A 26,567-nucleotide genomic window follows, 5' to 3' on the forward strand; every position below is an offset into this window, starting at 1 on the left:
GGATTGAATTTTGGGTGGGTTTTGGTGCATTTATCCTCATACTTTGGCTCATCATGGTATTTACTTTGGGACGCTTCATTGAGGGAAAATATGCTAAAATGGACACAGCAAGTCAGAACATCAACTTGGTCCTCAAACCACACACATCTTCACACGTCGAGAAAAGAGAACTTTCTCCAGAACTTTCTTCAGCCAACTTCACAGCCAATCCGATACCTGGTGGGGTAGCCTGGGACAACACTGACTATGAAATTTATGGTCCGGTCGAAATCCTGAAATATCCACACCAAATCAAGATCTCTTTGAGTGATTTTGCAAAACCAAACTCATTTGCTGATGATTGGGACTTCGAAAGCATTAACAATATGATGTCTGATTTAGTAATGTCTGCTAAATTTACAAAACATGATTATTTGCAAGGTTCTACAAATTATGATAGTATGTATTGCTATAACCATTATGGTAACCATTTTTTGCATAAATCGGCACAACCTAGAAATGTTTTAAATTATAATCAATGGGAACATTGTGCTACACCTCCAAAAGGGAGCTCTAGAACTGTTTATGACAAATATTCATATTTTTCAGGTTTTAACACAAGTAATGCTGAAACATTTTATTTTAAATTGTCAAACAAGACAGGGATGAAAACCATGATAACCAACACAAAATTGATATATTCAGATTCGTTCTTTGAAAAAATGAATACTTTTGGATTTGATTATTGGGACAAAAATGTTGATTTGAAAAGTGTTTGGGGTACAAAAGAATGGCAAGTACAGGGTTTAGAAGCTTTGTTTAGAGCCTGCATGATCCCAGAACAAATGATATTTTTAAATGACACTGTTCAACAAACCACCTGTCTTGGCTTAGCCAAAATCAAAGATTTAATTAAACCGTCTATTCCAAAGCCAACAATGTTTAGCAATAGCTCTGATACAGATGAAGAGATAGACGTAAACCATATACTTAACCAAAACAGAACACATCCTGATTGGAAACAATGGTTGATCTGGCCCACAGATACAAATAACTGTCAAGATAGATTCCTGAATAAAACACAGGGTTTCAAAATGACCAGGCCAGACCCTAGATATCCCCAAAGACATCACCCAGGGATAATAACAACCTACAGTGTGGGCAAATTATGCCTTCAATGGCTACAGACTTCCACACTGCCTGAAATTAAGCAACACCTAACTTTACTTACTGATGGTGCTGACTTGCGTGATTTCATATTGGGACCACCCAAACAGCGTCATAAGCGTTTCATAGCAGCCTCTGTATATGCAGCATACAATGAGGCCTGGAAGGTTACTCAAATTGAAACAGCAGAAAGAATACGGGAAATTGACCGTATCAATTTGGAAAAATCACTTTCTGTAGTGGACAATGGGTTAATGACTCTGTCCTCCAGAATTTTTTCATTGGACAGCATTGTGTCTTCAGCAATCGATATATTATCGCAAGACTTACTGTTATTACAACATGGTCAGTCACAATTGCGTTCCATTGTACAGCTTGGCTGGACGTTACAAAATCTGCGTTCAGGCTATGTGCCTTGGCGTTTAATCAACACAACGTCACTATTCCAAATCTTTAACCTTACTGATAGACAAATCGGTATGGCGCAAAAGGGTGCTGATTATACAATCTTGAGCATTGAAAAACTAGAAAGATTACCAATGACAATGTCAGAACGACCTGTCAGTGAATGGATAATCCACGGAATCATAAATATTCCAATCTCAACCTTCAGGTTTCAATACTGCCAAAAATATATACAGGCTGGCATGTACGAGAAATTGGGAAAGGGGTACCTTAAAACAACATGGAACCTGCCCTATTCACATGCATGTGTCAGTAATAAAGGACAGAAAGTGTTTCTTAGTGGCAACAATTGTGCTATGTCACTAAGCGGCACGCTTCTGTGTAACGGAATTAGTTTGCATGGAGCCTGTGAAGGGAATTCATACAACCTTTCATGTCACCAGCAAGGCGCACCTGCAACTGAAATAGAACCATTCTTTCAAAGACTCTATAATGGGAGTTACATTCTTATTGTAGACCGCAGATGTTGCAGTCTTATGCCCGGGACTCCTTATCTAGTAACTACAACGGCGAAGGTCAAGTGCTGTGGACGTTCTTTATTCCCCAGCTCCTTTCCAGACAGGGAGGCAAGGGCATGGCCCAGTTTGAAAATTACTTCTATTCGAATAGACACTTTAAGCAGAATGAAAACAGTGCTTCTTCAGACGCCTACAAGGCTCACGTCATCAAAAGAAACATATGATCTACAAGTCGCAAGGACGACTGCAGAGATACATACATTATTATCAACTAATTCCCCCGTACATTTCGCGGAAATCCTGAGCGAAATCTTAAATATTTCTGATACCACTGGGGTCTCAAAGGTATTTAAGACAGTATTTTCGATGGCATTAACACCATTCAAAGCCATACTGGGTATTTTTCCAGATTTCGTCCATTCGATTTTTGGCGGACTTCCCCTGATCCTGGGACTAATTGCAGGAATCCTATTCCTAGTCCTTATTTTTCGTTATGGCAACCCATGTCACAGATCAAACTCTCGCGACAATGGAAGATACGATCCTAGCCATTGGATACCGGGACCGGATATCAAAAATCCTGGGACTCTCCCGGCTTAGAGACCTGAACATGACTTGGTTTCTATCATTTCGACCAATGTGGCAAAGGTGTGTTTTACCTGTACTAAGGTGTCTGCTATGCGGAGAAGAATGCGTGTTAGACACCTGTCTGACGCTACAATCGGATGCGCCAGTGGATGCAGATACACTGTTGGTTCCTACCAAGGTTCACGCTTTGTGCTGCCCTCAAAGGCTGCCAATCCTGATGACGGCATTCCTGGAATCTTCACCGCTATGATTGAAGAGTAGTGAAGTTCAAGATGAAAGCAGCATCGAACAGGTACGACCTTCTGTCAGCAATGCGAATCAGAATGTCAATGCAGACAATCATGCGCACGAATGCATGGTTACCCCTATTTCCGACTTAGTGGAACTTTCCCATGAAGCTGTTGACAGTTTTTTCGAAAGCCTGAATGATATGATGTTCTCTCCAGAACAGAAATAGAGACTTTTGAGTAAACTCGCACACGGCGTTCCCTGAATTCGGCCTTCAACTTTAAAAATAAAGTCACATGAACAATTACAATCCAGTTCACGGACAGCAATTTTTTCAGCATGCCCCTTAAAATATTTTTCTACATATTTTTTCCCGGGACACTGATCTTCTGCTTAAAGTAAGAAACTATTCCTAGAGAACTAAGATTTCTATTTTTAGATACTTTATATAGACTTTAGCTGCCCGCTGGTAGGTTCACAAATATTTTATTATGTGATGAAATGGTCTCGGACTTCCTTTCTGTATAGCCATATTAAGAGCCATTTCATGTGTATTTCTCATATACCGATAAGCAATAATGCATACAAATGCGTGTTTACTTTTGCATTTAATTCATAGCTTAAGTGCATACAATATATATGACTGCAATTTTTCAGTATATTTGAAAATTTCGAAATGCATTTATGTATTTTGGGGTGGTAAGGTATACACTATACTCTATAGTATGTTGTACTATGTTATACTATGCATAGATTAGTAGATATGACCATAGTTAGCGTGGAGTGGGTGTCGTGTATTTCTATAGGTTCTGAATCAGTCCCCCTATTCCTGACCCTATTCTGGTTAAACTAACTATCAAGTTAACTAACAGTCAGCCCATGAGGCAAGAAAACCCCCATGATGCAGATACCGTTATCTGACGCAGTCACACTACGGCACAGGAACGTGTTATCTGATTAGGTCATAACGCTTGAGATCTAATTAGACAAGCGACATTCCTCCAGCCCCTGATAAGGCATACGACGTTCTCATAACAAATCAAACCTATGACAACCTGGATAATCCGTGCGGCCATTGTTTTGATTTCACAGAGAACTTTTGCAAAAGAATGTGCTAACGAGCAAGTCGTATGACATCTTTATTGACGTACCTATGTCCATCCTTACGTCAATCTCGGCACCTTTAAGGTATAAATATTGCCGACCTTGCCCTATGCAAACACACGCGTGGTGACAAGACGGAGCAGCCATACTTGCCGAAGCCGAGAGCAGAAGCAGACCCCGCTGGCGCAGCCCCGCCTTCCTGACGCGCTGAGAGACGCGCTGCTATCTCAAGCCGAGAGACCCAGCACCGGCGCTTTCGGGCAGCCCTCGCAGGCAGCCTGGAATATCGAGAGCAGAGAAAGAGATACCATTCCTCATTCATCCTAAATTCCAGGTACAGAACTGAATAACCCCTCACAGAGAATTCTTTAGTTATTCACTTGGCAAAAACAAACTTAACTTAAACTGTAACTTTCTATTCCCGCCCACGCATTAGACTTAGGTCAGGTACACGGGGTAGGCGTATTTAGAAACACCAGTTGAGTACGTTTAGTCAAATGTATATGTGTATGTAAATATATTTTAATCATTTTAAACATCATATGGCTCAGAAACCATATCAATGTTTTTACAGTATTATTTTATACTATCGCTTTTAATGTATGCACTTTACTTAACTATAAGTATTGCAATAATATCGATCCATTTCTCATGTATGAGAAAAGAGACTGATCAATAAATAACACCTTTTTATTGAACACGCCCGTCTCTTCCTTTTCTCTACATTCTGATGAGACTAAGAATGCACGTACTGACTGTGTAAAATAATTGCCTTGTGCTCACACGACTCTCGAGATTGACTCTTGATTAGGGGAGAGCAAAGTTGTCATGTTCTATGGTTGTCAGAAACTAAATCCCTTCTTGTCTAATCAGGGAAGTTAATCCTTCCTTGAACATTCGAGAAAGTTTCTAGCGAACTCTGAGCTTAGCTGGCAAACCCAAAAATTAAGTCTAGTATCGACAGTAGTAGTCCTAGTTAACGTCTGGCCTAGGCCTTTACTGCTGTAGGTACTATTCCAATGCGCAGAGCCTATTGGGAAGATAGGAACTACACTACAGAACGAAAGGGGGATCACAAGAAAAGAGACCGACCTGTCACGCCCTATGAAAGCCAGAGTCATGGGGAGAAACCATCCACTCAACCAGAGTCTATGGAGATAGGAGCGGTAAGGGCCTCCCTAACAGCAGGCGAAAAAGTCTACTGTCGCAAACAAGGATTATGCCACTACTGCGGCAAAAAAGGACACTTCTTAAGGCAGTGTCCGGTGAAGCCCAAACATGGAAGGATGAGAACCGGGCAAACCACAGCAGGCATTACAGGGAAGGAGTCGGGAAACTCCATAGCTTGAAGGTGTGTGAAGGGGAACCATCAAGCAGGTACATCATCCCTTCCATAACCCCAGATGTGGATCAAGAGAAGAACCATTTGTTTTTAAGTATGACGTTGGTGATGGGTTCCGAGGAGAAAAGTGTGCGTGCTATGGTGGACTCGGGTGCTAACGGTTGTTTTATGGACTCTGTAGAAGCCCGGAGGCTGGGAGTACGTCTTCTTACCAAGGAACAACCAGAAGTCGTGTACGCAGTCGACGGGAAAGAGCTAGAGGCCGGACTCATTACACACCATACCCCGGAATATGGGCTTTCCTACGAAGGAATGCATCACGAACACATGTCGTTCAACATCATTCAGGCACCCCAGTACGGAATAATCTTGGGGCTTCCATGGTTACAGAAACATGAACCAGTAATACAGTGGACTAAGAAAATGGTTCAGTTCCTGTCTCCTTACTGCCTAGAACATTGTCTCTCTGGGCCAATCAATCCGTCGCAGGCGCTGGCCTCAGGTGTAAGGATAGCGACGGCCGCAGAGAAAGAGGTGTCTCTTCCGCCGTGTTACCAAACCTACGAGGTAGTATTCAGGGACAAAGAAGCGGAGGTGCTCCCTCCTCACAGGGCGTATGATTGCCGTATTGACCTGGTACCAGGGGCGGTCATTCCCAATGGCCGGATTTATGCTCTCACGATACCAGAAAATGAAACCCTCCGGGCATATCTCGATAAATACCTTGCTTTAGGATATATCCGTTGTTCCAGATCACCCGCGGCCTCGCCGTTGTTTTTCATCCCGAAAGCGAATGGAAAAAAAAGGTGTTGTATTGATTACAGGGCGTTGAATACCATCACCGTTAAAAACCAGTATCCCCTACCGGTAATCCAAGTTCTGTTAGAACAGGTAAGATCTGCAGCTGTGTACACCAAATTGGACCTTCGAGGCGCCTATCACCTTGTTCGCATAAGACAAGGTGACGAGTGGAAAACGGCCTTCAAGACGCGGTATGGGCTTTATGAATACCTGGTAATGCCCTTCGGACTCTGTAACGCCCCGGCCGCATTCCAGTTCTTTCTAAATGAAGTGCTGAGAGAGTTCCTTGACCGACTTGTCGTAGTGTATATCGCTGATATACTCATCTATTCCAACACGACAGAAGAACATGTGACCCACGCCACGTGTGTTCCGTTCTACAAGCATTACAAACACATCACTTGTACTGCATAATCACTAAATGCGAATTCCATGTGACAACGGTGGAATTCCTAGGTGTGATGCTCACCCCCTCCGGACAAGTGATGGCAGTGAGGAAGGTCCAAGCCATTAAAGAATGGCCTCGTCCGTGCAACGTCAAGGACATACAGAGCCTGTTAGGTTTTGCTAACTTTACAGGCATTTTATCCAGGGATTCTCTGGTATGGTAGCCCCTCTAACTCGACTCACGAGGAAGAACGAACCATTCATGTGGAACAGCCAAACACAAAACGCCTTCGACCAGTTAAAGACTGCTTTTTCTGCAGCACCGGTGCTTTCTCATGCCAATTCTGATCTACCTTTCATAGTGGAGGCAGACGCATCCGAAGCTGCATTGGGAGCGGTGTTGTCACAAAGATAGGAAGCCTCAGGCCTGTTGCACCCCATCGCCTACATGTTGAGAAAACTCAGTCTGGCGGAGAACAACTACACAATCGCGGAGAAGGACCTGCTGGCGATTCGCGACGCCTTCTTGGAATGGAGGCACTGGTTGTTGGGTGCGAAACATCAAGTCACCGTGTATACGGACCACAGAAATCTGCAGTTCCTGCGAGCAGCCAGACATTTAACACCCCGACAACTGCAGTGGATGTTGTTCTTCGAGGAGTACCGATTTGTGGTAACCTTCAGACCCGGCACCCAAAACAGAAAAGCGGATGCTCTAACAAGGCAAGAAAACCCTACCTTGCACACCACGACGCCCATTAGAGCCATCATTGAACCCTCCAAAATTGTAGGGGTAACCCAAATCCACGATTTTCTAACAGGAGTGAGAAACGGAGCTCAAACATGCGTGTGGAGGACCTGGCTGCGACACCACCCTGAGTGGAGGATGAAACAGGGGATCCCTATGAAGGGAACACAAGTCCTCATCCCTACTGCTTCCTTACGCAGAACGGTATACTCATGGTGCCATAACGCTCCCTGCGCTGGCCACATGGGGTATGTAAAGACTCTCGAAAAAATCTTAAGACAATTCTGGTGGCCTTCTGTTAGGCCGGATCTTCGTCGATGGGTTACCGAATGCACGAAGTGCAATCAAATGAAGGTGGATCGTCAACAACCACAGGGACTGCTGCAACCCATGCCCACACCCGAGATCCCGTGGGAAAGGTTTTCCGTTGATTTTATAGTGGGTCTTCCCAAAGATCAGGGGAAAACGGCCATAGTAGTAGTGGTTGATTACTTAATCAAAATGGGGCACTTTGTAGCTTGCGGGCAGGTCCCAACGGCGGGCCAGTTGGCACACTTACTCCTTGTGAACGTTGTTAGGCTACACGGGCTCCCGAGGGACATTGTGTCAGATAGGGGAGCACAATTCACAGCCCGTTTTTGGAAAACTTGGTGTTCAGAACTGCAAATCCAGGCTCCTTGTCCACCAGCTTCCATCCACAAACCGACGGACAAACGGAGAGGCTGAATCAAACGCTAAAACAGTATCTCCGTTGTTACATGCAAGTAAACACTGACTCATGGGTAGATTGGTTGTGGGTGGCAGAAATCGCCTACAACAGCTCCCAACACTCATCTACCTTACATACCCCATTCTATACCACTTATGGGTATCATCCCCGGTTCAATCCCATGTTATTGCCTAACGTCAGTACTAAGCTGCCTGAGGTCAGGGAGAGATTGTTACGTGTTCGCAGGGTTCTCCTGGCCACACGTAAGAACCTGATAAAAGCCAAGGCTAGCTACAAAAAACAGGCAGACAAACACCGTAGGCCCGGCCCGGTGTACAAGAAAGGGGATTTGGTGTGGTTGTCCACCAAGCACATCAAATTTAAGAACCATAGCGTATTCAATCCCCGGTTCATAGGACCATACAGGGTGGTGGGACACGTCAATCCTGTGGCTGTGAGGTTGCGATTGCCAGCACACTTTCGGATACACCCTGTGTTCCATGTGTCTCTCTTGAAGCCCTCTCGCTGTCCTGTACGCCGAGCTCCCCTACCTATCTGGGTACAGCAGGAAAGGGATTATGAAGTGCAGAAAATACTCGATTCCAAGTGGGTGAGGGGACGCTTGCACTACCTGATTTCGTGGAAGGGCTATGGTCCGGAGGAGAATTCCTGGGAGCCGGCTAGGTTGGTACATGCGCCCAGGTTGGTTGCCAGGTTCCATCGCTTATGTCCCGACCGTCCCGCGGCCGGTGCCCGCCCTTTGTGAAGGGGGATGTACTGTCAAGTTCCGCCTGGCAGGGTGTTAAACGACCCGAATCCCGCGCTCCTAGCGCATCAGAACGACTGCGAACTACAACTCCCGTCATGCTGAGGGGCAGTCACGCATGGTACGCACGGAGCGTGCGCAGTGCGTCATCAAAAGGAGCCCCGGGGAACATGTTGCTGCCTCTTGCATCCTGGAGAACGGTTTATGTGCGTGCAGTAGTGGTAAGAAAGCGGATTTCATACGCATCTGTTCTGTTTTGGCAGCGCTTCGTATTGACTTCCGTGTTTACCACGCGGGGGCGTGGAGCTCTGATTCCTGTTCGATTTTCCTCTCGGCTGAGAGGGAAGCAACCTATCCACGCTTGTGCTGTGTAACCAGCATTTTATCTTGACTTTTGTGCATACCACGCTGGGGCGTGAACTCTTGCTTCTGATTCGGTTTTCCTCTCGGCTGAGGGGGAAACAAAACACTGACTCCTTTGTTTGCTGTACAAGGAGATTACCTCGTAAAAGCCATGCAGCGAACGTGGCAACCGTATGAATAATTGAGTTTCTCTCGACTGAGGGAGAAACAGACTTCCAAGTGCGAGTAACTTTGATGCATAGTCAGAGAACCGAGGCTCAAATAACCCCGGTGGATTAGTCTGACAAATTGTTACTGGATGCTTCTCAGTTTAGGGTGTGATATTTCGAACACCCGTATTCAGCAGAGAACCCTTTCCGTTTATATTTGTTCTTTGCATTGTTTTCCCATTACATCACTTGTTTATCATTTTGCCTGCTGTAGGAGACACCAGAGGGGTACTATTACAGAGGGATTTATTTCACCCATTGAGGATTGTATCCTATATAATTTAGGTAGGTGTGGCAAGCAGACAGGTACATAGCGTAGCCATCAGAAGTTTAGGGTTTTCCTGAAAACGTGTTTGTTCTTTGTCATCCTTACAGCTGGGTGGAGTGCCTAGTACCTCCTCCCTGAGTGTCTACCACAGAACCTGTCACATGTATTTTTCTTTACAGGTACGAGCGGGTTTTACAGCGTAAATTCCTTTGAGGTACAGAGACTAAGAGAAGAGGGTGGGTTAGAATTGCATGAAAGGGAGGGTTTTCCTAAACGAGTTGTTCTTTGTCATTTCAGATCTCCCTCCCTGCTGTCCCCTTCCTTTCCCTCCCCGGTTGAACACCCGTAGCAGTTTGTGTTATCCGATTCAGACTCTGAGGCGGTTCATAGGTGTAGGTTATAGGCCTAGCAACACAGCCCCGAAGAGGCCAGAAAGCAGAGCCTGACATCGCATTAGGAAAGTGTGAGCTATTGGTATTGTAAATGACAATTTTTTAAAACATGTGTTGGCTTTGAAAATATATAAATTAATAGCATTGTTATTCACAAAGCCAACAGCTTACACTTTCCTATTGGCTATGGCATTGCTTGTTGGTAGCAAGCAAGGGCATTGCTGTTGTGGTGCTGAGTGATGATGTGGTTGGGCTGAGTGATGTGGTGGTGTATTAGAGTGATGTAATGGTGTATTAGAGTGATGTGGTGGTGTTCCCGAGTGATGTGGTGGTGTCCCCGAGTGATGTGGTGGTGTTCCTGAGTGATGTGGTGGTGTTCCTGAGTGATGTGGTGGTGTCCCTGAGTGATGTGGTGGTGTCCCTGAGTGATGTGGTGGTGTTCCTGAGTGATGTGGTGGTGTCCCTGAGTGGTGCCCCTGAGTGATGTGGTGGTGCCCCTGAGTGACGTGGTGGTGCCCCTGAGTGACGTGGTGGTGTCCCTGAGTGATGTGGTGTTGTCCCCGAGTGATGTGGTTGTGGTGGTATCCCTGAGTGATGTGGTGGTGCCCCTGAGTGTTGTGGTGGTGTCCCCGAGTGATGTGGTGGTGTCCCCGAGTGATGTGGTGGGGTCCCCGAGTGATGTGGTGGTGTCCCTGAGTGATGTGGTGGTGTTCCTGAGTGATGTGGTGGTGTCCCTGAGTGATGTGCAGTGCGCCAGGTTACGCGTTTTCTAGTCAGGCGGCTATGTATGTACCACAAGCTAAGTGCATACGGGCAACAACAGGTGTGCAATTGTCAAGGCAACTGTGGAAGCAAATAGCCCAGCGTGAAATGTCACAAAATGGGGAGGACCGCACCCACACACGATACATGCATGATGTTTGCTGGAGCAAAGTGCACGTTCATCAGTAAACAACAGGATTGATGACGAAAAGCTTAAACAAGTGAAGAGCGCGCACCAAACAGAACCTGGGAAGAGAGACTCAAGGGGGCGTTCATCCCTCGGAAGGTATTGCTATCAGCTAGTTATCCTGCGTGTGATGGAACATCAGGAATGTAGGAAACGGCCTGATGCGGCGAGGCTTCCGCAGTACAGGGCATAAAAAAGAGACTAATGGATAAAGCAATGCACACAAGAAAAGAACAGATCGAAAAGTGATGTAAGGATATTGTACCCGCACCCAAGATTACTGTGGTGTTGGCGTGTTTGAAAACCAGAAACCTTGGTGCGGAATGCAACAAAGTAATATGCTAGTCAGGATGAAGGAGAGAAAAAGTGTGGGGGCGGAGAGTGGTGCAGCAGCACAGAGACTAAAGCTAAAAAAAAAAAAAAAAAGCTCTCGGCATTGCGTGGCGCGGGAGCGTATTCCTTTGAAGTCTAATGGGAGGGAGGAAGAGCGGCTTCCTTTGAAGTCTGATGCCGAGGCTCAGACAAGTGGTGTGCGAGCGGCTTCCTTTCAAGTCTGATGCAGGGGGCACACATGGTGGTGTGTTATGTGGCTGGCTCTGTGCACGCGCATAGATCACATGAACAGTATGCGATCCGCAGCCGTTTTGGTAGACTTTTCTTTTCCGCTTACTATAATCTCGCCGGAGCAATGCGCAAGCGCATTGGCTCAGGCGAGACCTAAAAACCTATGGCTGACGGGGTAGGGTGACTCGAGTATGCACTGCCAGTAACCTGCTCCTACAGGCAAGTGCATCACGCTCTGTCTGCCATAGCGTTTTCTCCATGCTTCTTGACACGGGAGGAAAAGTGTATTTGCATTTCTCATATCAGATCCTGTAGGAGCACACTTGAAAGTCCCATACACAGCTCTGCCAAGTATCACGCATCAGGTGTGACACTACCGCATTTCAGTGTTGTGGTCCGCATCACCGCACTGAAATACCTTGTCACGCATTTTAATGCCACTGTCTCAGTCACTCCGACAGCTGTACCAGCCCTGAAACAGGCTGCTAGCGCGCGACGGCGCCTGTGACTTGCCAGCAGTCAGGCTCATTCAGTAATCAGTTAATGTACTTGTTGGCTGAGTTCAGCGCTTGCTACAATGTTACAATCTTTAGCCCTTCTGCTTGGCGGCACTGAAATTTCCGACCAGGGCGCCGTGCGACTGTCACACAGTAGTGACTTGTCACTTCACTGCCCAATGCCTACCCAGGGCGGGCCTGCCCTCAGAAGTGATTGCCGTGTACTGGCTGTGGCTGCGCGGGAAGAGGGGGGATATTGTGACCTCATGTCCTGGAACAGCCAAGAAAGAAGTGAGGTCGGTCAGAAGCGGCGGGGTATTTGAATGGAGTTGTGGTGTCCTCATCCCCCTTAGCATCCGCGCCATAAACTCTGAGCGCGCTCCTGGCCTCCAACCTACGCATATTACCCTGCATTGCATGCCAGACGGCAGATTTCTTTGTCAGTCATGGCCGCGCATGAGAGAGGCCTCGGGGAGAGCTACCTGCAGTGCTGTGGGGTCACAGCGGCCCTTCAACTCTTGTTCAGAGAAAGTATGAGACACTACTAGTGCCAGCTGCCTGTTAGACTACACAGAACAAGTAAGTACATTGGTCAGGCAGCCAGGCTGCCTACTGCCACTGACTTCAGTAGTGTTGTTGTTCATGTCGTTCACTATTAAAACACTGAAGCGGCCGGAAAAACGGAATTACAGTGGTTCGCGACCTAATTGACCCTGCAGTCACTGCCTTGCTTTATGTCGCTGCCTTAGTAATTATTGGAGCAGCCGTCCTCGCCACTCGCCTGGGACTCTGCGGCCGGCCCCGGCCCAAGTAAGTACCAACCTCTGTGAGCTTTAGTGACATGAAGTTTATGCGTTCGTACATTTTAAATAAATAGAATACAGTACAATTTTGTTTGGAATTATTTAAAATCTGCCTTGAGAAGGATGCGCGAAGAGGAGCAAAGACAAGGGAATTAGGACTTGAGCTGATGTGTGATTGTCTAATTCAAAGCTCGCAGGAGTCTATAGTCACTGGAGCAGATTTCTGCACTTCCTCTTCAGTCCCTCTGATTTGAACTGCAAGGTACACTTAATTGCCGCAGTCTGCTTCTTTTTTAGGTCTCGCGACCTATCAATGCGCGCAAGCGCATTGAGCGGAGCGAGAATTCAAGTGCTCAAAAAGCTCGTCAAACCAAGGGCTTTTTGCTGCGGTTTTCTTTGAGTTCACGTGAATCACGTGACCAAACAAGCACGTGCTTCAGCCTCCCTCCCTCCCTCCTAATTGCATTTTTTCACGGCCGCACAGCACATCAAAGGGCTTCTCCCAGCGTGTGCTGTGCGGCTTCTCCTCCCCTAATTATTCATGGCTGGCCGGTGGCCGGCCGTACTTTCAGTTTCCCCGCCGCTCTGCATTATCAGGTACGTGTTGGTGACGATTTACACAGAACGCTTGTTTGTTTGTACTACTTGCCACTTCTTTTAGCTCCGAGTAAACCGACATCTTCCCCTTTTATTGACCTACATTCTTACATTTTCGTCCATCATTCAAACAGCTGAAAACAGTTTCATATTTTGCAGCGCGTTATACATGAGTTCGGTAACGGTAACTATTTCTTCTGTTAATAGCCAATGCTTGCCCCAATTAGTAACTTGGTATTGCATTGTAACTCAGATGAGTTAGTTACCTGTAAAGCGCCTTAATCGTGGAGCAACACGAACACAGAGTCAAACAAGGCGCAGCAGAAGAGCTAGCTCTGTATGTATGCTTCCGCTACTCCGGCTGTATTATATAGTTTTCTGTCCTGAATTTGTTTTTCACCAGTGTGGCATGCTTCGGGTACAACAATGGAGACCGCGGCTTTCTTTTCCTATGCTTGGCTCGCCCATAAGACAAGGACATGAACAACATGAAAGGCAAAATTATTTTGTTTACAAAGAGACACATCGCGCTAGAACTTTAACAATGGCGGCCGCATCCTTTATTTTGCTTGAGTGTGGCTGTCAAAATACAATCAGTCCTTGTACGGCAACATTCTAAATTATATTTCCCATCGTGGCACGCCGCAAATAATACTACACAATGACGGCCGCGCGTCTTCTGTGCACTGAATGTTTGTAACAACAAGCATTCGCATAGCCAATAGGACTCGCATTAGGAAAGTGTAAGCTATTGGCTTTGTTAATAACAATGCTATTAATTTATATATTTTCAATGCCAACACATATTAAAAAAATAATTGTCATTTACAATACCAATAGCTCACACTTTCCTAATGCGAGACCTATTGGCAACGCCAGTGCTTGTTGTGATATCGTCGTGCTGCTGCCGCTCGTACTTAGCTGGCCGCGGTGCTCAGTCTGTGCACAGTGACTAAACAATACAAATATTGACTCAGACTGACAGACATAACTACCATTGTTGAGTTAACCACGATTATAACACCACTTAATAGTTTTAGCAGCCCGGGCCTCTACCTGGTAGAGCGCTGCTTACAATGTCTCGAGCCTTCTTCGGGCTCTTGCCACGGTTTTGGTGCTGAGCTCAGCTGGCTGCATGAGCAGCTGAGACCCCACAATTGCCTCAACTCTCTGTCACGTGGCTGCCGCCTGCAGAACTAACTTCTGTGTCCGGTCCCTGTGCAGGTCATTTACATCCATCGCACAAACTGCCTGAACCTGTGTCTTGCTCGTCAAAACTGTTATCCTTAAATAGACTGTCAGTGCCTCGTGTGGATCCAGGGGGACTACGCTTTTCCTTTTCATATCTTCTGCCAAGTGACGCCTCTCACTGTACTCATGCAGTGGTTGACTTCAGAGGCAAACACAACAGTGTGCGCCTGCTTAAAGTTTTGTTTTTCCACGCGCCCAACACTCCTGCTAGCATCAAGTGTTGCCTGGCCTCCGTCGGAGTTAGGGGATCGAGTGTGTCATTCTGGGACCGTTCGATGCACCATGATTCTTTACTACTGGTTCCGGTACACAATCTGCAGTGTAGGGTGTAGTAAATGTCCTCTCTAATGTTCTTCACTAGATAGACTGTACTATGTCATCTGTGACATAATAGAATGCCTGGGTGACTCTCTGGCTCACAGTGTCTCTCTCTACCTGGCTGTGACAGTTGGTTAACTCAGGCTGAGCTGCTAACAGCTAGCTCGTGGTGGGGTTTTACTTCTATACTTATTATCTTAGAAGGAACTTACAATAAAGGATCTTGACATATACACAGTGGACTGTGCATCTTCCTTTACCACAATTTGGTGACGATTTTAACTGGATGAACCTACGCGTGAACTAAGGATAAAGGCCAACTAAGGAATCAAGGAACCAAAACCCAAGGAACTGAATACACTAAGGATTTTTCTTACCTCAATTGAAACTCAAAGGTAACGCCCGGCTAACCCCACCAGTGTCCTATACTACCTGGACAGCCTGCAACCTGGGCGTTTGTAGTTTCATTACTCAAGACTTTGCTGTCACATATCTGTGGAATCCATTTATACACTTCAACCTGTGTGGGAATTGTCATTGTTCAACAGCAAGTCTTGTCATCAAAGTTTCTACCGAACTGATCTGTTTTCTCTGTGGAGGGAGACCTTCCCACGGCCTCTGCCTTCTCTGCCTGTGTCTGGAAACGGGCGCTCACTTGTGAGGCATCCTATCTAGACTCGGCGCACTGTCCCTGCACCTTGGAGGAAGGCATTGTGTCCGGCGAGAGGTGAGGTGCTCGAGTGTGTGGGAAGAAGTAAACAGCATGGCAGCTCGTTTTTTGTCCATGAATTGTGTTCAGCTGTTGTACAGCGAGTGGGGGAAAGCGGAACATTTATTATTAAGGAACGGTCCTTATGGTGAGTTCTTGCACGTATTTGGAAAGGCAGTGACTGTGGCTGTGTGACCTGGACAGTGTTAACAAGGCAAATTTGTTTTTTATTTTTGCGCATGGTGTATGCAGAACTTCGTTGCCGCGAAGCGGTTTGTCTTCAAATCCTTAGCGCGTGCTGCATTCTTCAAATATTCCTATTCATGCCACAGCGCGCGCCCTTACCTCCGTACTGCCATTCTTCGTGACATCACCAGTGACACTTCATTGTCTTCACGTACTAGCAGCTGCTGACCAACACTCCTATGCTCAAACGTGCCGTGAGCCACTCGGCGCGGCGTGAGGCAGCGTGCCGCCATTTTGGAATTGACGGTACATGTTCTTTGCGCTGCCTGCTTGCCGATCATCCTTTCATGGCAGTCCTCCTACGATTTCCAACGTCTTTGCGCACTTCTTCGGAATTACCAGTTGGACAGAGGATAATTATTCGGCACAAGAAAGGACATTGTTTCGCAAGTAACAGGAGCATAAGTGAGAAATCAATTCCCGTGGTATTTTCTTTATGCTGTTTGACGAGGTTGGGCTGCACTTGTTTGCTGAAGTTCACTTTGCTCCCGATGACTACACGAGAAACTGTATGAAGATCAGTTTTCTTTTACTGGAGCTCACAGCAAGTTGACATAATGCATGTCATGTTTGGTATATGGTCTGTGTGTATGGATCCGGGGTGAGAAACCGCTCACCGGTGCTTAACTAGTGTTTTTTTATTACAACGTCTGTTCTCATCATTCATGTCCTGTATACCACTGTACTTTAATTTGGTAGTGTGTGTTCAGTGTATAACATAGTGTCTTGAGCGGACAGTTAGTTTCCCAGTTTTGTTGTATATCCAGTGTAGGTTTACCCTGTCTAAGGGAGGTTGTGTGCTTGTGGGTAGTCCATGCCCATTTCTGTTTCCTACGGTGATGTTGAACCTTATGCTGTACCCTATGTAGAGGATGTTGTAGTTTTGGTCCCAGTGTTAATTTCCTGTGGTGTACCCTACCTTGGGGAGGTGGTAGTGTTTGTGGGTAGTCAATGCCCATATCAATTCTCAGTGTAAATTTCCTGCGGTGTACCCTACATAGGGGAGGTTGTGTGTGTGAGTGGGTAGTCAATGCCCATTTCTTTTAGTTTTCTGTGGTAGTGGTGTGTGCGGATAGTCCATGCCCCATTTTGATTCCCAGGTATTGTCCTGTGGTGTACCCTACACAGGGGAGGTTGTGTGTGTGCGTGGGTAGTCAATGCCCATTTCTTTTAGTTTTCTGTAGTAGAGGTATGTGCGGGTAGTCCATGCCCCATTTTAGTTCCCAGGTATGGTCCTGTGGTGTACTCTACACAGGGGAGGTTGTCTGTTTGTGGGTAGTCCATGCCCCATTTTTGGTTCCCAGGTCTATTGTCCTGTGGCGTACCCTACATAGGGGAGGTTTTGTGTTTGCGGGTAGTCCATGCCCCATGTAGTGGTGTTTACGGGTAGTCCTTGCCCTATTTTTGTTCCCAGGTTTATTATCCTGTGGTGTACCCTATTTAGGGGAGGTTGTATTTCTTTTTAATCTCAGTGTTTCTACTCTGCGCTGTCCCCTGTTTTTGGTAGAGACTGTTTGTGCACTAAGTTCTAGTCTAAGTCTACCTTCTTGTTACTCGTGGCCAGGGTTTCTTGTTGGAAAGACTTTGTGCTGTGAATTTTTCATATCTTTAGTGTCAGCACGACTTTATTAGGGGAAGCTCTAGTTCTTTGCTAAGATTGTTTTTCTTTGGTGAATTTTTGTGAAAGTGAATTTTGCCCCTATGTGTCTCTCTCTGTGTCTCCGTCTACACTCTCTTTCGTCCTAGGGTGTTTACCCTGTGGTGTGGGGAAGTTTTGAGTGTGACCACTTAGCTTAGCTGTTTCGGTTCGTTAAGGGAGGGGGATGTGGCATATAGTGTTTAATTTACTTTTCTTTGTTCACATTTCTGCTTATGTTACCTCATGCTAGTGTCATCTTTGAACATCTCTTTTGGTTCATTCTTGTACTTTTCTGCTGATGTTGCATTTGAGGTATTTTGCCTATTGTGTTCTCTGTTCTGTTCCTATTCCATAAGGGAAGAGGATGTGTAGTAAATGTCCTCTCTAATGTTCTTCACTAGATAGACTGTACTATGTCATCTATGACATAATAGAATGCCTGGGTGACTCTCTGGCTCACAGTGTCTCTCTCTACCTGGCTGTGACAGTTGGTTAACTCAGGCTGAGCTGCTAACAGCTAGCTCCTGGTGGGGTTTTACTTCTATACTTATTATCTTAGAAGGAACTTACAATAAAGGATCTTGACATACACAGTGGACTGTGCATCTTCCTTTACCACATAGGGCTGCATGTCCTTCATATAACATGTAGACAATACATGCAGCAAAGAATTACGACTAATTTCATGACATCAAGCTGCTTATGGTGTCTCCTAAAACCCCAGCACACACATCTTGTTTCCGTATGGTACAGCACCACTATAAATTAACCTGTGTCTGGTACTTGTAGTGCTCTTGCTTCAGCTACGGTTGTCTCCTTTCCACCAACAAAATACTGGCCAGTTGTTGTTTTAAAAGTCTGAAAGTCCCGTGTATCGTATAAAATATGATTTTAAACAAAACCATATACATATTTGTATAACATCACTTTCATGCCTTTGTTGCCTACAATTATTAACCAGGTATCGTTAAAGTAGCTCAAGCACACATTTAAAAGTGCTTTATATTTATTGTTTGAAGTATGTACAGATAATGTATACAAATACTGCTTTCGTGATTTTGCTTATTTTTGTGCCAGCCTGTACAGCAAAATACCAGTGGCATAGCTGCCAAGGTTTCAGATTGCTATGTGTTACATTTTCATAATTTCAATGTAATTATGAGTGACATTTCAAGGACTATGAGTGACACTTTCTCACAAGCAATGAAGACGAGGGAAAAATAGAAATATCGTAAATTACACCCATTTGAGCAACAAAAAACGAAGAAATTATTTAAACTCCGGCAAAGCACCAGAAATGGAAGGACAATGACTGAAGACAGGCTACATGACTGCAGTTCTCAGTGACAGAGGGAAGGCAGGCACTGCAGCTGCTGAGATGATCTCATTGATTGGATCCTTCATAACAGCACACTAGCCTAAAAAGCAAATCTTACAGCATAGCGAGTGCAAGAAGGAGATATACGGTCACTCAGTCTCACAGCAGGCTGGGTCATGTCATTTCCTTGAAAGGCTGCTCCACTTCGCCTGGGACGGACACGAGTCCCTGCGCCCCAACCCTGCTCTCGCAGCACACCTGGAGGGCAAGGGAACGGTTCAGTGCTTGCAGGCCTGGTGCCAGTTGAGGGTGAAATGCTCCGAGAGGAGGGACTGCTGAGGCTTGGGTTGGGGCCTGGCCAGTGTTCTACCAGCACCACTTATCATACAATGGAAGGTCGCTCGCATACACATTGAAATAATGGAAATGTCACACACAGGCAACGTGTGAACGAGCTATGGTTGCACCCGGCCTTCAGTAAGAGCGATAGAAAACGCCTTACGAAAAGCACTACAAATTAGATTTTCTAATGGTTGTTTCTTGGATGCCTTATTCGTAACAAGACCTTGAAAAGAACTGCTTCAATTTGACAATGAATGAAGCGCGTAAATGGAGGGAATTTAAAACACTCGTCGTCTATTTAATGAGTGGTCGCTTTTGTTTACATATCAATTTTCTTCTAGTCAAATGTTCGCGGTTCCGGTAAATATGATGAATTTTTTCATCACTAAAAATAGAACCTAGATACTGCGCCACCGTCGCCATTTCAAGGTCAGGCAAACAAATTCGTTTTTTCCAAGCGTTCTTTGGAGCGAGACTTTGTTGCGGCGTTTTTGTAGGTCCCGACAAACGCTGCTACGTCTGTTCTCTTTCCATATCTATTCTGCATTCACGGGCGCGATAGAAAAGCGTCATCAGCTCAGCCAATCAGGTTCCTGTTCTTTTCGCCGAGGGTGGAAATCTTCTTCGCTGGTTTCTTTCTGTGAAGCTGCGGCCTTGGGGAAACGACCTCCGTTATTGCTAGTGAAAGCCGGACCTTATTCTCGTTCAGGTGAGTGTTGAGTCCCGGGGGGGTTGAAGGTACAGGGATGGTAGAGGTGTCGCCAGCTCAGGATGAAGGCTGATTGGCCTAGTTATTCGTTTTCCTGGAAAGAGTTGGGTGCGAAATTTCCGCGCCCCATGAGCTGGTGGCGTTAAGCGGCCCGTTTCCTGCTCACTGCGTGATCTCGGGATCACGTTAAAAATGTAATATTACGACTGCGTCTCCCAACTCTGTAACCATTAGACTCCCATGGGGGGTATTAGGGGCTCGGGCAACCATTTTTTTTTATTTTAATGCGATTTTATATAGCGCGAACATTACCCGAAGGTGTCAGAGCGCTTTACAAAAAAAACAGTTGGCGATACATAAGGATTTAGGATTACATGCGTTACATAAAAGATACAAACAGAAAAAAACTGCAAATGTACAAGTTATAATGTCACAAGGAAGAGATATTCAAGGAAGGGATACGAATGGATATACTTTAAGAGTCACATAGGAATGGTAGATAGTACAAAGGTCTACTGCATATACTAGTGATTAGAGTTATCTCTATATACATAGGGAAGGGATATGAATGGATATACTCTGAGTCACATAGGAATGGTAGAGTACAAAGGTCTACTGCATATACTAGTGATTAGAGTTATCTCTCTATATATATATATATATATATATATATATATATATATATATATATGTACACACAAATAGTAGATTTTCTCAGGTCAAGAACCAAAAAACCAGGTGAGCAGACTTCCATTAAGTGGGGTCGGAGGGGCGATGCAGTCACAACACCAAGGGAGGGTGGGAGGGATACAAGGGTATGGGGAAAAGGCAAATTCGAAAAAGGAAGAAACATTTAAGGATCGTCAAGGGGGAAACTAGGGGAAAGGACGAGGGAATGGACAAGGTGGCAGGTCAGGGTCCAGAGAAAAGCGGCCGAGAACAGCAGCAAAATGGTGGGAAGAACAAAAGAAAAAACGTAAAGAAGTCCATGAGAGTGACCCAGTGAGTATGAATTAGAGTGCCAGGAGAAGTCCGGGGGGTACATAGTTAAGAGATCAAAGTCGGGAAGGGAGAGGAGGCGTGTAGGCTCGGGTCAACTGGAGTAACTTCGAAGACAATCAGCCGGTCATGGCTCCCTCGCCCCCATACCTGGGAAAAGTTCACTGGTTCCTCGCTCCTGCCCGGCTGCAGCAGCACTTTGTTTGACTACAACAGAAGTTGTTGGAGAGGGCGCATACAGGGGTTGAAGGGCTGAAAGAAGGCTGGGCTCAGCTGTCCTCACGCCTCCAGTCCCGGAAGCGGGGGCTGTGTGCCTAGACTCCTGGGTGAGGGCACCTCTGCGCCCCTCGATCCGTGGCGGGACAGGCCGCTCCGATGAAGTGTTCTCTGGGTTGGGTGAGGGCCTCCAACCGCTACACAGTGCACCCCCATTATGCCAACGACAGGTGCAAGGAGCATGCTGTGCAGGGAGTCTGCTGCAAGATGGGATGTCTGCGCACGTTACCGGGGTCGTCTTTGCGCCGCATGGCCGCAGTAGCTCATTGCACGGACATCTGGTGTCACAGGTGCCTTGGATCGGTGCCTGCCGCCATCTTAAGGTCAGGCCTTGGGCCATGAGGTAGCGCCGTCTGGTGTCATTGTTCTACTAGATTCCCAGCAGATAGAAAAGCCAAATTAAATATATTCCTCTAACGTGTCCATTGAATGTCTGCTGATTTTCTTTTGTGCATATTTTATATAGCGCGAACTCTACCGAAAGGTATTGGCGCGCTTAACATGAGCACCGTATTTACATTACACGTTCAGGCACGGGGAGATTAAGTGATCGCTGCAGTGAATACAACGGATATGGGTACAACTGATATGGGAATAACGTGCTTTATCTGCAGATGCTAAACTCTTTCAGACAGCAGTCGTAATCTCTGTTGTTTGCAGGCTGAGGCCACTGGCCACGTTCATTTAGACCGTTCACTGCCTTGTTTGCCTGAGCTTAAGATCCCTACATTCTCTACTCTTTGTGGATTCGACGACAAAACCCTCGTATTCGATTTTTCGTATTGCAGTTCCTACTTATTTGGTAGCGTCACAGCTGTACTTATTGGGTAGTTATAGCTGTAATAACCTTTAGGCTCGTTGTGGGTTTTGTTAAAATATAACACTGATCTTGTGTTAAAAAATATCATGCAGCTGTGTTTGTGATTATCGTATATCGAACTTAAAATACTATTTTTGGCAACCCCTTCATAGCTGCCAAGGTTTCAGATTGCTTTTCTGTGACGTTTTAATAATTTTAGTGACGTTCAATGGCTGAGTGACATTTTCTCGCGAGCAAATTCAGACAATGAAGACGAGGGAAACATAAGTATCAAAAATTACACCAGTGCACAACATAGTTTTCTTGAAGTTTGTGGTTATTATTTATACAACAGCACATATTCCTTTCTGAGGCACTGCCCAATGGTCCGTCTCTTCATTTCTTAAGCGCACAGTCTGTCATAGCTGCCAAGTATTGCCATTGCTTATGTGCAACATTTCAATGTACTTATGAGTAACATTCTTCTACCAAATGTGACTCATATTGACACTTTCTCACAATTAAAACCATGTAATGAAATTCATTGAAAGGGCTAAATATCAGAAATTACAATATTTTGAAGAATGAGAAACTCTACAGATATCTTGAAACTAATAGAAAACGTCTGAAATTAAAGCTCACCTACAATCTCTTTATAAAATGACCATACTATAAAACAATTGCGGTAAATGAAGACTCACTAGAAAGAAGTTTGCAGGGGTTGTGAGACACTTGTTGAGCCTGGCAAGACAAAAATCGTGGATCAACACTATGGAGCAGGCACTAAGTAAATTTTGGAGGCCAGTGACTGACAATATACTGAGGTTAAGAAAAGCATGCCTCGGGCTCTTAGTAGAATATGGCTAAAAAAAATGGGAACAGTGGCGTAGTAGGTTAATATGGGCTGAGGAGCTGCCGATTGTGCAGTCCTGAGATGTCAGAGAGTTCACTTTTGTCAGCCAGACTGGAAAAGAAATCACCCCCCCCCCATCTCCCCACACACCCGGCCCCAGGACACAAAATAAATTGTGGCAACAGACTAAAAGTGCCCCCTATTTAGCAAAGCAGACAATTTAAAATTAGCCTACGTTTGCAAATGAGAGCACTTGATTAGACACGCTGTATACTTTTTTTGCAATTTATAGAAGACTACATGCATCTAGGCTTGCTGTAAGTAATCTTTGTTATATAACGAGGGAAATCAACCGTAATATACTTGGTGCACCAGCCGACAAACAGCATAAAGCATTCAGCCCTCACACAGACTTGTCATATGATCTATTTTTCGAGGCCTGGCAGATGGTGACTCAAGGAAAAAGAAAGCTGTTGCCTGCAAAAGTCCGCTGATTTACAAGATAGAGACTCCATTTAAACTCCGGGCAAGGTTTGGTAATTATTTGAGGGAAATAAACAGTAAAAAAAAAAAAGTCAGCTCATACAAGGACCTATGACAGTGACATGCCTGCTTTGGGAAACCACTGCACTTGCAACAGGCACAGCAAAAAAACAAAGAGCTATCAAAAGCCTACAATATAAAATTGTCCTTACCTCGCAAACCTCACCTCCCGTCTTTAATCGCGTGCCCCCTCGTGAGTGCCTGTGAATAAGGGCACTGACAGAATAACTGTAGACTTAGGTACCTGCACCCAAAAAACGGCAGTTAGTCTGAATTGTGCCTAACATGAGGCTTTACCAAAAATTACATTGCTAGGGAGGGACATATTTCTGCACATACAGCCAGCGTGCTGAGGGATGCCTGATGCGTTAAATCACGATGGGCTAAGTTAGTTTTTAAGATTGTAGTTTATGATCTGGGGACCGGGGTGGTGTCAGAAGCAACTATGCTGCGTACCTAGGTAGCTTAGTAATTGAGGGCACATACTACTAGAGGGCCCTGTGCAAACAACATATAACATATCCCATACCACAGAAGCTTTCAACTGTTGACTGAAGCGCATGGATAGTTAGCGCTTACGCAGACTTACTTATTCCTGCATCTACACTTATTCTAAGGGGGGCCTGTTTCCAGGGATCGATATTTGCCTGTGCGCGCCTTTCCCTTTAGTTGTCTGAAATCTCTCTTACTGAGCCTCACCTGAACTCGAAGGACAGACACGAGTCTTCTCTGGATCTGGAGAGTGACTGTGGCACCATAAGCCATGATGATATACAAAAAGAGAGAAAAGGGGATTGAGACTACTCTGCCCGCACTAAAAACAAAAAGTTCCAATTGTATCTATAAGAAAGAAGGTGCTGGTGATCTGGGACACAATCCCCTGAATCCCAATGAAGGAAGGACAGAATCTGTCTCTCCAATATACTGTGCAAAAAATAGATCCCGCACCCTTCAAATATCATTTGTAGTATTCAAGCATCAATATCATTTGTCAATCATGAAATGGATATAAACATCAGATTTGTTCTCCCAAGAATCTTGCGGAATCAATTTCTTCCAAAAAAGAGTTCCTTTATTCATCAATCATTACAGTTCAATAGCCAACGCGTTTCGTCCATGATCGGACTTCTTCAGGGCTTATTCAGTTTCTCCTTTAGCCTTAAAGGTAATTGTTCCACACCTATGTAAGATCTGGTAATAGCATATGTCCTGAATAATCAGACTTCAATATAATGGAATGTTCCAAGAAAAAAAGGGGGGGTCCTTAAGTATGAAAGCCACAAAAAGTGTCGGCACGTCGCAGAAGTGTCTTAATCTGGATAAGCCCCGATGAGGAGTCTCCAGCAGCCTGGTTTGACCGGTTACAGCACTGCATCCTGGTGAGAGGCACAGGCGGCAGTGTGAGCAGTGGTGGGCTTCAAAACCAAAGTTACAAACATAACTTCCACCCACTCGCGCCGCCCGTCCCCTTATTGACCGAAGTTCTGACTCAGGTGGGAAATTGTAAAGGTTGCGAATGCGTGGTGCTGCAGCCAGTGAGAGCACCGCTGAGCCAGCCTGGTCGGCGCAACCAAAACCACCTTCTGGCAGATGAAGATACACCGGAACAGAACACTGCAGTAGTTACACTGCACAGAGTAGTGCAGTCTGTAACACATAGTGGGCTGCCAGAGCAGCACGCTTCTGCGGTCCTGGTCTTGCTTTGTTCAATGAGCGCCAATAGCGGCACTCCCATCTTGTTTAGTCAGCAACTTCAGGCGGTGCTATAAATGCGTGACTTCTCATTTTGATGCAAATCACCACACCAAAATGCATTAGTCGTACGCCTAATGCGTGATACTTGGCAGGACTGCCCCTTCTCCGTTCATGCCCCCACAGCCTGCCGTGTTGCTTCACTGCTTGCCTCAGCCACCCATTCGCTTAAAAAATAAAAAATAAATTGTGCATGTTTTTTAATTCCAGTTACCAATCCAACTTGGTTCTGTAGTGGTAATAAAAATAAGTTTATTGGGACACGTCCATAAAACATCCAAAATCATGCAACATCCTAAAACAAGACCTAGACTAAAACCAAGAGCCAATGCAAACTTAAAATCCCCACTTGATAGACGGAATGTAACTTGCAATTCCCACTGCGACATCGTATAGCTGCATTTCAGACAATAAGCGATTCCCTCCCACCTAGAACGTATCTGATATTTAAAATATAAGGGTCTTAGAAACTTTATATGAGCGACCTTATAAAAAGTACAATCCAACAAGATGTGGCAGACAGAACATTGTGTGTAAAGAGTACACACTCAAACCATTATCATTACGTAACTCATTACACCAAATGACTAGAGAAAATAGTGTTAGACCCCAAACTTATTTTCAGAGTTTCATTATGAAGCCCGGCAACTGAAACAAGTAGGGAAATATATCGGCCATGTAAACATTATGGATAATAAACCTTATCGATGGGAGGAGGGTAATATCCTGCATATAGCCCCATTTCTGGGCCTATTTCCCTCAAAACTTGTGAACTGGAGAAAGAAGGCTATCTTTCAACTTCGAGATCTTGTTCCCTGTGCCAAACATACGTAACTGGCCCACAATCTTTTATTGGCGCAGATTTCTTCCCAGCATAATTTAGAGATTTTTTTGAACGCCCCCATCCTGTCCTAGCTTATTTAAAAACTTCAGCGTGCGGTACTTAGCCAGTATACTCCAAGGAACAGAATTCTTTTCTCCTTGTATACCCTGAACCATTGCGCCTTGGGACAAACATACTAAGCCCTTGAGGACTGAACTTTCTACCATGTCCCAATTAAAAGAAATGTTGAGCGCAAGAATTTCAGCAACATACATGACAAGAGGAAGAATTTGCCCTTAACAGGCTTTCATAAGGGGAGCCAAAGACAGACACCCCCCCCCCCCCCCATACTCCTTATTGAACATAGCCAAATATTTGGATTTACCAGAGCCCTAGCTCTCGTGCTCCTCATATGGGCGTCCCACTGTATATCACTATTAAGTGTGAGCCCCAGATATTTATAGGAGTCTTAACACTTCTACAGGTGTTGAGTGCTAGACTTGTTTGAACTTAGAAGTTCTTTTCCAAAACACCAATATTTATCTTCAGTGTATAACGTTTACTATAAGTGTAGTGAATCCAGTCTCTTTTGTAAATTCAGAAGCT

At 45.3% G+C, this 26,567-nt stretch overlaps 1 protein-coding gene across 1 annotated transcript in view; it reads left to right on the forward strand.

The window, feature by feature from the left end:
* The first annotated feature begins 19,758 nt into the window (after positions 1–19,758).
* Positions 19,759–26,567, forward strand: part of LOC144756356 (DBIRD complex subunit ZNF326-like) — a 254,068-nt gene continuing 247,259 nt past the window's right edge. Inside the window, exon 1 of the mRNA XM_078646121.1 lies at positions 19,759–19,916. The gene's annotated coding sequence lies outside the window, so the exon portion shown is untranslated. The remainder of the gene's footprint in view (positions 19,917–26,567) is intronic.

The sequence above is a fragment of the Lissotriton helveticus genome, chromosome 1_1 (assembly GCF_964261635.1).
Source record: "Lissotriton helveticus chromosome 1_1, aLisHel1.1, whole genome shotgun sequence".
NCBI lineage: Eukaryota > Metazoa > Chordata > Amphibia > Caudata > Salamandridae > Lissotriton > Lissotriton helveticus.